This window comes from Ictidomys tridecemlineatus, chromosome 9 (genome assembly GCF_052094955.1).
Source record: "Ictidomys tridecemlineatus isolate mIctTri1 chromosome 9, mIctTri1.hap1, whole genome shotgun sequence".
Lineage (NCBI taxonomy): Eukaryota > Metazoa > Chordata > Mammalia > Rodentia > Sciuridae > Ictidomys > Ictidomys tridecemlineatus.
In genome coordinates, this window is record NC_135485.1 from 95,088,892 (window position 1) to 95,098,385 (window position 9,494).

Below are 9,494 nucleotides of genomic sequence, written 5' to 3' on the forward strand. Positions count from 1 at the left end.
ACTGCTCCACTTAAATAATTTCTTGTGTTTATCACTGCTAAACTCTTATCATATTGTTAATAATTATATGTTTTTCTCTCTCTACTAGAGAGTAACTAAAAAATGAACTCAAATCACAGCAGGTTCTCAAATATTTTTAAGCAAACAATGCAAGTTCCAACAGCAACAAAATCATCAGGATTTAGGAAATTTATTGATGTGCACAATAGGTCATGGATCATGCCCAGGTAGTTCTCAAACCAAAGGAAATGTGTTAAGACTTTTTTCAAGTTTAAGACTATGTTTTATATAAAGTGAGTAAAATCACTTGAAAAGATTTTTCATTTGAGGTTTGCTAGATGTAAGATCATCTTCTAAGTGGCTAGAGAGGATTAAAAGTTTAAAGACACCAGCAGGTGATGCATGCCTGAGGTCCCAGCTACTTGGGAGGCTGAGGCAGGAGGATGGCAAGTTCAAGGCCAGCCTGGATAACTCCACAAGACCCCACCAAAATAAAAATAATTTTTAAAAGTCTGGAGATATTGTGAAGTGGGAGAGCATTTCTGGGGAAAAGAAAAAAACATTTAAAGAAATTAGAGGGGGTCTGAATTATCCATGTGGAGAACAGGAGTACACAACAAAAGCACATAATGATGTTTGGGCCATTTAGAGCAGGTTTGTGAAGCTGAGGACCACAATTTTGTTAGGGTGCATATCTGTACCTTTGCATAGTAAGCATGGAGTTGCCATCCATTTAAACATCAAGTGTTTACTTTCTAAATCACCTTCCTCTCTACTCATGTTGGTTGGATTTCCATAGTCCTTCCTTGTGAGAAGGCTGGATTTAGTTTAGCAGTTCTTGAACTTGGCATTCAACAGAATCACTTGGAGAGCAGGTCAAAACACAGATTGCTGGGCCCTGGGACCTGAGTTTCTGACTCAACAGCTTTGGGAGGGGACTTGAGGATGCACAGTTCTAATGTACAAGTGGTGGTGATGCACTTGATCCAAAGTCCACACTCGAAGAACTGCTAGTCTCTTCTATTTTAATAGACTGTACATGGCATTAATGCAAAAGTGGCGAACTCCCTTTTTAGGGTGACCTCTTCTAGGAATTTCCCTCTCCTTATCCATGCTTTCTCTCTCTTTTGCAACTACCTCAGGTGGAAGCCAATTCTCCCACCACCTCCTACTTGAAGGCTGGAAAGAGCTGGTCATCCACGTGGCTCCTTATTGCTAGTTCCACACAATTCCTTCTGCATCCACACCTACAAAGCCCTGTGGTTCTAGGGTCATGTGGACTGATGAGTAGCACCTTCGTCCCCTCCCCACTGCAGCCATCTACTGACTTCTCCAGCCTCCATTCTGCTCTCATCTTTAGAGGTGACTCGAGTGTCAGCATGGTCAATAGAGTCAACGGAATCCATTATCTTCTTGGACTTCATTCCTAATGATTGTTTGTGTTCTCTCCACTGCCGCCACCCACATACTGATTTCAGAAATCCCCAGAACCACTCTAACTCTGCAATAATGAATCGAAACATCCCACGCTGCGCACTCATCTCCTACCACACTTTCTCACCCATGACTCCCTCTGTGCCTACCTCTCAGCATTCCTTGCCAGGCCCTGCACAACTCCACCTTCTCCCCATTCCCACTTAGATCAAATTTTCATCTACACCAATGCCACCCACCCACTCCCTTACCCCATCACTCTTCCTTTTGCCCATTTGGCAAAAGTCAAACTCTATACTAATCCACTTGTCTACTTTCTCTGCATCTGTACCTGGTCTAGTTCACTCAACGTCATGAGAGAAGTGGGGGAAATTCACTCGGTGGTCCAGATTGGTCCCATCACAAATTCAGTCTTCAAACTCACTTACACAGGTGACAATAGTTACCTACATAGTTAGGGTGACAATTCAGGTTTTTTCTACTCTTCTCTAATTTCTACCTTTCTTATTCTCAATAGATGATCTTTAATTCAAAGAAAAAAAATCCACAGATGATACAACTTCAAACCCTACCACACTGAAAATGTGCACACAGTTAATGCCCTTATTTTTTCCCTTCTCTCCTACTATAATAGAAATTGATGACATTCTTTCTACCTAAAGCTGACCTCTGCCCTAAATGACCCATATCCACTACAGGATTTAGAACTTGTCAGGTGAACTTCTCCTCTGCAGATTCTGTCTTAAATACACTTAAACACATTCAGGTATCTTCCATTTGTATAAAAAGTCCTTTTGAAATCCCTTGTAGCCTTATAGCTGCCCTCCTATTTCTTGCATCCCCTTGAAGACTTACTTCTAGGAAATTGATGTAATATTCACTGTCCCTACTTCCTAATGTCCCGTTCTCTCCTCAATCCCTATCCATCCCTATCCCACTCAACCAAACTACCTCTTCTGTAGGAAACTCCTAAAAAGATTAGGGACTAAGATCCCATTGGCATGTCTGTCTGTCTCTCCCCCCACCCGCCCGACTCCACCACTCTAAGTTCAGTTGCAACTTACGTTCCTATGATGTGCAGGAGGCATCTCAAAACCAGCATGTGCAGAACCAATGACCTTGTCCCCTGTTCCTCTGCCACATTACCCCTCCTGGGTCCCTATCTCAGGGAATGGTGTCACTACTCATGCAGCTGATGAAACCAAAACTTGCCCAACATATCCTTCTCATCATCCCCAGTCACAATTCAAAACCAGCACCTTCTTCAGGCTCCATATGTACAATAACTGCCATCATCACAGCATCCCCATGGCCACAACCTAAGGCCAGGCAACTAGTACCTTTGTCTGGCTTACTACAATAGCAGGTCCCTCGATAGTTGGTCCTACCCTGCACAGAAGCCTGCTTATAAGTCTTTAAATTGAAGTTCTTCCTTTTTTTCCAGGGTAACTCTCAAATCCCTTATGGCTTCCAGCCCCATCTGTCTCAGTCCATGTCTACTTTTCTTGCCTTACCTCTCATCATTTCTCTTGTACTGAATCTAGACAACCTGAATTTATTTTTCAATTCCTTGACCAGGCTCTTCTCTATTGCTCCCAGATTTGTTACCTGCCACTTTATCATCCCTTTTTACCTAACATACACTCTACCTTGCTAACTGCTTCCAGTCCTCAACTTTCTGCTTAGCCATTGCTACCTCTAGGGAAAATTCCTCTGGATCCTCAAATCATGGGCAGCTCTCTCTGCACCGTGTACTTCAATTATCATTACACCCTTACATGAGGTGATTCCAAAAAGAGAAATGTCTGTGTTGTCGCATTTATGTCCTTAATGTCCAGCACATAGTTGGTGGTCAATACATATTTGTTGAAGAAGTAAGCCACTTGAAGTGATGATCCAAGGGTATACAGAACAAGCCTTCCAGAAATAATATAAGCAAGCACATGGGTAAAGAGTACAACAAAAAGCATAGAGTTTGTTAAAATCTGCATGACTTTTCCACTGACAGAAATTGATAGCAAAGAGTCCTTTACAAAGCACACAATTCCATGCGCATCTTTCTTTCTATTCTCTTTAAATTGTAGTATCAACCTCAAGTAATGAAAGCAAAAAGACCTAGAAGGGCTGATCTGAACCAAACTGTGTTCTCCAGAAAACAAGTTTTCTTAAAATAGTAACAGTTATTCCACAAATAAGGCCATTCAACATAAGAATGTGACCAGGAGGGCTGGAGATGTAGCTCAGTGGTAAAGCACTTGAGCAGCAAATATGAAGCCCTGGATTTCCCTGGGAACAAAGACGTGCACACACATGACCTGAAATGTCTATGAAAGGGATAAAGGACACAGTGTGCATAGAACAGTTTGGAAATGCTCTACAGTATTATTGGTTCTAACTCAGTCGAAACCTGCCCTGAGGTACGCATGCAAGCAACGCTCCATGTTGCTCAGTTGGCCTCCCAGTCACCAGGGTTTTCCAGGGAATCATCTACCCAGAGCGGTCTTCGCTGGTAACTCCTCACTCTTGGAAACTCCTTTTCACTTCAGATTTTCATCTCCACTTCCACCCTCAATACTCATCTCTCTACCCAAAAGGCACTAGGATTCAGTCTTAGTCTGAGTTGGAGCCTGATCTCAGCAGCGACTAGAATCCACTTTCAAGGGTGATGACAAGATCTAAGAGTAATCAAGTCCCATTTGGGAAACACATTTCAGTGGAGTATATACTAGGCAGTGAGCTAAACAAACTTTTCTAATTTATGAAAATAAGAAGATTAGAATATGGGAACAATGCAGAACAAATTCTTTTAAAAGCATATTATGTGACTATATAAATATACCACAGGGAATTTCTCTTTTATGCATAAGTAAAAGGAACTAATCAAACATAACTAAATAGATGAACAAAAGGAGTAGAGTAGAAGGAGGAGAATGGGAAAGGAGAGGGAGGATGGGAGGGAAAATGGGGATCATGAATTGAAATAAAATTCCATGCATACACGAGTTTTTCAGGATGAAACTAACTACCATGTAAACTATAAAGCTCTAGTAAAAAAGAAACAAACAGGTTGAGAAACATTCATATACACTCAGAGACAGAGACAGACAGACATGGAAAGACAGAGACAGACAGAGACAAAGAGAGACAGAGAAACAAAGAAACCGAGACCAGAGAGCTTGCTCTTAATCTCTCTCAGCAAGGAAATGACTATCCGCCACCGGAGTCCTCACCCAAAAATGATCATGCTGTCATCCTGATCTCAAACTCCCAGCCTTCTCTAGAACTATGAGAAATAAGCATTTTCTAATAATAAAAAAATATGGGAACAAGCAAAGAAAGTGAGCCACATTTACATTGGACAAGTACATCAAATCTTTGAGAAGATAGGAATATTAAAATGGTTAGACTGGGAGAAATTGTCATGGATTCCATTTGTGGCTAAAATGTTTAATAAATAAACAAGGTATCAAATTTTTAAGTCATTCTGATATCAAGTAACTATGGAGTTTTCTGAGAAAGCAAAATCTAACATAGAAGCAAATGAGAATGGAAAAATCAGGCAATGTTTAACAACTTATTCCCCGAGAGTTTTAGTCACATATTTTGTGCTATTTGCTGTTTAAAACTTATTGTTCATAACTTAGGGGACAACTATCTCTCAGTCTCTTTTTAAATTCTTCTAACAGTTGTGGAATTGTGGTACTGCTCTGGGAATGCTACAATTATAAAGGTATCTTTTCTGCTTTTAAAACTAAAAGATTCATAAATATATACCAAAGAGAGGGAGAAATACATAAGAGAAAACTAAGATATAGAATTTGATAAAGTTCAAAACAGAATGGAGTTTTTCTTAACCTGATCAGGATGAACATGCTAAAGACCTACAGCAAAAGTTAGAAACATTTATTTTAAAATCAAAAAATAAAGACAAAAGTCATTCAATATCACTGCTGCTATTAAATAGTATATTGAAGGTCTCAGACAACTCAGTTAGAAAAGAAACACAAAGTAAAAGGTTCAAAAAGAAAGAACGCTGCCTGAAATCATTTTCTATAGCCACTGTAACAGATTAATAAAATGCAGTGGCTTAAAACAATAAAAATATGTTATCTTTCCATTCCATAGTTCAGAAATCCATATCTTACTTCTCTAAAAATCAATTTGTGGTAGGGCTGCATTCCACTGGAACATAAGAGTCCATAGAGGACGAGTGACTTAGCTAAAGTGGCCCAGCTATTAACAGCAGACTTTGGAACCAGAGACTTCTCTCAGAACTTTGTCCTTTTAGCAAGATGGAACATGAAAACCACTTGTGTGTGTGTGTGTGTGTGTGTGTGTGTGTGTGTGTGTGTGTGTGTGTGTGTGTGTGAGAGAGAGAGAGAGAGAGAGAGAGAGAGAGAGAGTAATGAAATCTAAGGTTATCAATATCTTGAATGCTTTCTTAACACATAATTTCCATGTGATTCTTTGGGGCAAGAAAAATTCCAAATTCTCATTATTTTCTTCTGAGTTAAGCTTTTCTCCCTTCCCTTTGATAGTGAATTATTTCTAAAATATTCTCAATTGATGTTTGCAAATTTTTTGCCACTCCATAGACTTCCATGTTGAAAAACCCAGTTGCTAAAACCAAAGGGACTGAATTTTAATCCCCTGTTCAGTCACTTACTAGGGCAAGTTATCCGATCTTGATGAGCTTCCATTTCCCAATTTGTAAAATGGGAATGATAAAGTTACCTACATCAAGGTGTGAGTGAATACAAACATTAGTGAGTTACTATATATTTGTGCTTAGGTAGAACCCAGCCCATAGTCGGGATTCAGTAACCCCCTAGCTGTTATTCCCTTTGTAACGAAGCCCTGCATATCTATAAAGTTTTATAGAAAGTTTGCAATGATTAGAAGGTTCTGCTCTACATTTAGAAAGAGACATCTGTTCCTTTTTTTTTTTTTACTAATTTTTTTAGTTGTCAATGGACCTGTATTTTATTTATTTATATGTGGTGCTGAAAATTGAACCCAGTGCTTCACACATGCTAGGCAAGCGCTCTACCACTGAGTGACAACCAGACCAAGACATTTGTTCTTCAATGCTGAATGCATTGCTTACACTTCTTGGAGTATTTCACTCTCCCCAAAGTATCTAAAGACACAGATTCTGATATAAAATCTAATGGGAAAGGTAATTTTCTTCTGATCACTTGAGTTCAGAAATAATGTCAGCAAGTTTCCTTGTAGAAAAAATAGTAAATTACTGACAGGAGAAAGACACATAGATGAACAATGAGAGGGGAAAGACAGCTGAATTTAGAAACATACAAATAGAGATATTTTCTGTATCTTCTCCCATGTTGTTTATACAACCTAGTCCACCAAGATAGAATTCCAAATGCCCTGCTCAGGCAATTCCACACGCCAGAACACTTACATAACCCAGAATTTTTTGTTTCTAGCCTGGTACTATGCTGCATATTGTAATATTAACAAAAACAAAGAGATTATTCACACTTAGCTTGGGGTAAATGGGCTTTTCTTGAACTAGTCTCTTCCAGTTCAACTTCAATGGAGCAGAATTTTTGTCAACATGCAAAAAAAGGTTAACTCATAAAATAAATCATCACAGATAACTGCAGAGCTCTCTAACTTTCTAACAATTCCATGTATGATTGAGTTTTTGACGATACTTAATTTTGACCAAAGTACAGGTTGTATTATTATATAAAATAGGGCACTGCAAAAGGTTGTTGAGTAACTGCTCCGTAATCTTCCACCCCAGAAGTGATGCCTCTGGCTCATGAGCATCCAAATTGTTTTTCAAACACGAGTGATAGATTTGCAATGAACCAAGAAAATGTTCTTGTTCAAGGTCCCTTACGGCCAGTGGCATGAATTTAAGTGATCCACCAAAACCTCCATATCTAACCAGTTGCTTGGTTCTATGCAACATGGGCACTGTATAACCAAAATCTGATGAATCTATGCAACTCAAAAGTGAGAGAGGTCTGCCCCTAAGCTCTGTGCAGATAAGAAACAAAGGAAATCATGAGCTACCCCAGTGAAGGGCTAATAGTAACAGATGTCAATTAATGAACTCTTATCACATACCATTATGCTGAGCATCATTTATATTATCTCATTTAGTCATCACATTTTATCATTCTCATTTTATACATTAGAAAACTGAAACTTAGAAACATGGAGTCATTTATCCAAGCCCACATAACTAGAATTTGAAATCAATCACCATGTTTTTGCCCACAGTTCTAGAACTAACAGCCTCTCAGGCAATACAAAGTTAGAGATAGGTTCAGGATACAGTGTGGCACAGGGAGGACTGTTTGCCTGAGCAACTTAGCAAGACTCTGTCTCAAAATAAAAATAGAATTCAGCAATCTGTATACGGGGTAAAAATGGGAGTTCATAACCCTTTTGAATCAAACTGTGAAATATGATATATCAAGAAAGATGTAATGTTTTGAATGACCAACAATAAAAAAAATTAAGATGAAAAAAAAGAAAATAAAATATAAAAATGTTAATTATAAAAAAAATAAAATAAAAATAAAAATAGAAGGACTGGGGATGTATCAAAGCCCAGTGGTAAAGCATCCTCAATACCAAAAGTGGGGGTGGGGGATTGATCCTGTAAACTACGTTTCTCATTCTACAACTCAAAAATGCTAAAAATAAATAAATAAATAAAATGTAAAAATGTGAATGGATTCATGATAGGACGTTATAAACTCACCTGGACCCCGAAGGCAACCCCACCACCCCAATATCTGTTCCTAGAATTGGCCCATAGGGATCAGAAGGTTGAACTCTTCCCTCCACTGTAAGACCAAACAAAAATTGGGAATCATAATACTTGCTAAACATGTTCTCTGCCCCTCCATCATACATATCAAATCCCACAGTAAACTGGGTCACCATCTCTTGATAAGTTTCTCATTTCCAAAAGTCAGACATAACCCAATAAATCTCTTCTTTGATAAAATACAATGTTTTTCAGAGTAAGTAGCATGGCAGGAAGAAGCCAACTGTAGTGATTAAACTGACACAAACTTTAAGTGTAACTCTGGACCCAGAACTCATAGATGTAAATGTCATATACATATACATGTTATATGCAATGTACACACACACACACACACATACACACACACACTTGGTTCTTGAGACAGCAAGAACCAATCCTACATTACAGAAGCAGCAGATCCATACTCCAGAATACAAAAGGATAAAATTATGATTTAAATAATGAACAAACCTTATTACATGATTAAAGTGCTATTTTGTTATATTTGTTATATTGAGAATATTCACCCATTTAGACTAACATTGCTAGTGAGAAATATGAATCAGACAATAAAAAGGGATGACTAAGAAAAGAACTGTCAAAATAAATTCATGAATTGTAAGTATTTCCAGAATTAATTAACGTTAGAGAACAGTTCATGGTGGAGTGGCCTTAAGATTCTCTCCAACTGATCAGCCTCTTCTCTGAGAAGGAGAAGATAGGAATGAAAATACATACATAATGCAAGGCATCATGCAAGACTGATAACTATGACGAAAGCTTCCATTTAACAGTACTCCATGGCTTAGAGCAATTCTTGTGTAGTGTTACCCAAGAATAATTATTTACTGAATTCATATTTCACATGTCTTCTGAAATGTGAGGGCAACTTCACTCAAAATTCATGCAGAGCCAAATCTAGGGCAGGGATGGGGGTTATATAGTCAGTGAAATAAAAGTCGGAAGTATTACATCAGTGAAATATAAGAAGCAACAGAATCGTTGAAACCTAAGTGGGAAGTAAAGCGACACTGTGAACTTGTGCATCTTTAGGACACTAACAGATGCAACATTTGGACTTAAAGAAAAACAAGATCTGATTCAGAGAGAAATGGAAATGACTGGGAAGTAGATAGGAAGGGATGTTGGGATCCATTCAGGTAACCACCGAGTACACATACAGAGAGATGACAGCTTAATGTGGCTAAAGGTCCAAGGTTTCTAGCAGCCTCCGGTGTTCCTAGTAAATTGCCTTCTGCCTGTG